We start from the raw sequence: 2,428 nt of genomic DNA on the forward strand, positions 1-2,428 counted from the left end.
TCTGCTTCTCAGCATGAAGATTCTGTGTCTTGTGGGGTGGGCAGAGCAAGAGAGCCCCCCCTTTCTGTACCATGGGCTTTTATAGCCAGTCGTATGGACACCTGTTCTACATATGTTAGTGAACCAAAAATACACACACAAATAGCGCATGTCAACTAGACACGATGGCTGAGGCATAGAACTCAGAAAAATGATTATCGATTAACATTCCAAATGAATATCCATAATTAACCATTTAACAGAGACCGCCTGGGAATGCCAGGTGCTGTAGGCTTTTGCTTTTTCCTTCCTTCCACCAGCAGGGGGCACTCTCTTCTATGCCTTTTTTCCATTCCCTTTCACAAGTGCACACATTCATTCTCTTTTCTTTTTTTCATTTGCTTTCTCTCTTGCGCTATTTCATCTCTGCAAAATACCAGCATCCTTCTGATCACCGTGGGCCTCCAGCATTGTTGCTTCTTTACTTTTAATACTAGGCTCCTTTTCACCAGGACCAGCGTCTCCCGCGTGGCTGGAGGCAACCACCGGTAACCCCAAGCAGAAGACCTTTGCAGGCAACACGACCCTCCCCCCTGAAGAGCAGCTCAAAGTCACTGGCAACCATCTCACCCTCTTCCTTCATTCACCCCTGGACGTCTCGCTCCGTCCCCAAGTTATGCGTCCAGCTTGCTCTTTCTGTCACATTACCGCGATGAAGGGTTTAGCCTGCAGGAGACCCTGCGCTGAGACATTTTTGAAGACTCCTGATGCAGGGGGTGAATCACTGCTAAACAAACCACACCTGTAGGGACGGCACAGCCTTTGCATGGACCCTTCGGAGCCCGCCCCGTCATGGCCAGATTGCTCGCCACAAAGCGATCCTGAGAAAGGCTGGCCGGGCGATTGATCGGACAGCGTCTACTGGCCATACCACCTTGGATACGCCCGATCTCGTCTGATCTCGGAAGCAAAGCAGGGCTGGTCTCGGACAGTGCTTGGATGGGAGACTATTTTGATGACGTTTTGCCCTACTGCCCAGCTCGGCTAGCATGGAACGGCGCCTTGCCGGACACCGACCTTAAGTAACTTAGATGATGGAAGCCCCAAGGCCTCTGAGCCAGTTGGCAGCTAAGTACGCTACCCCGCCGCCTTAACGCAGGCCTGACACCGAACTCTTTGCCACGGCTAGGAGTGCTTATTGACTCAGCAGCTCGCCGTGTGGAAATCATGGCGTTAAAAGCACCCGGGACCGTGAAGGGGCCAGGCTTTCAGCAGGTGCCCAGGGAAGGTTTTGGATGCCGGCCGAATAGCGAGGGCCAGCAGAAGTAACATGTTTCTCTGCAAAGAAGCTTGTGTAACCAAGCCAGACGGCTGACAAAGAGCTAACCTCAGTGCAAGGAAGGCAAGGAAGGTGCGGAAGGAATTGGGGAGGGGGGGGGTGATTCCTGCTAGGGCCCTGAAATCATAAAACAGGCAGGAGAGTCTGACGCATGGTGACGGAGAGGTTGTAGGGGCAGATAGGGGGTGTTGTCACGTGCGAGCACGTGTGCATGCTGGCTTGTGTGTGAGAGTGCGCTTCCTAGGTGTGGCGCGCTGCATACAGTCAAAGGGATTGTTCTCTTTCATTAAAAGTTAATCCCCGGCTGCAGGCTATTAGAAAGCAACTAACCGCGCTCTACTCACCCTACCCGGGTCTACCGGTGAGTCTCGCCTCTGCTCCCGGCCTGTGGCATTGGCCGTGAAGCTGACGTTCCGTCGACAGCGCTGCAGCCGATCAGTGAGCTCAGAGGCTCTGAGCGGGGCGTTGTGTCTACAAGACCTTTTAAGGAAGCCAGCAAAAAAATTGAAGAGAAGGGAAAGCACAAAAGGACCTGGTCTTGCTGAGCACTGGAAAGGGCAGCCGGCAGCCAGACGTCAAAGTAGAAAAGCAGCAAGTGAGAAATCTGTCTCTGCCTATGGCCACACCAATCTGAACATGCCTGATCTCGTCTGATCTCAGAAGCTAAGCAGGGTTGGGCCTGATTAGTACTTGGATAGGAGACCACCTGGGAATACCAGGTGCTGTAGGCTTTTGCTTTTTTCTTCCTTCCACCAGCAGGGGGCACTCTCTTCTATGCCTTTTTTCCATTCCCTTTCACAAGTGCACACATTCATTCTCTTTTCTTTTTTTCATTTGCTTTCTCTCTTGCGCTATTTCATCTCTGGAAAATATCAGCATCCTTCTGATCACCGTGGGCCTCCAGCATTGTTGCTTCTTTACTTTTAACCACTTCGCGCCAGAGCCTGTTTTTGCCTTCGTGACCGGGCCAATTTTTTCAATTCTGACCACTGTCACTTTATGAGGTAATTACTCTGGAACGCTTCAACGGATCCCCCTGATTCTGAGACTGTTTTTTTGTGACATATTGTACTTCATGATAGTGGTAAAATTTCTTTGATATCTCTTGCG

General features: G+C 51.2%; 1 non-coding gene across 1 annotated transcript; it reads left to right on the forward strand.

Moving 5' to 3' along the window:
* The first annotated feature begins 1,930 nt into the window (after positions 1 to 1,930).
* On the forward strand, positions 1,931 to 2,049 carry LOC141266858 (5S ribosomal RNA). Its single transcript, XR_012320879.1, has one exon. It is a non-coding gene; the product is annotated as a 5S ribosomal RNA (ribosomal RNA).
* The last annotated feature ends 379 nt before the right edge of the window (positions 2,050 to 2,428 follow it).

Source organism: Phyllobates terribilis, unplaced genomic scaffold (genome assembly GCF_046119375.1).
Source record: "Phyllobates terribilis strain yellow unplaced genomic scaffold, ASM4611937v1 Scaffold_4__5_contigs__length_816908805, whole genome shotgun sequence".
Lineage (NCBI taxonomy): Eukaryota > Metazoa > Chordata > Amphibia > Anura > Dendrobatidae > Phyllobates > Phyllobates terribilis.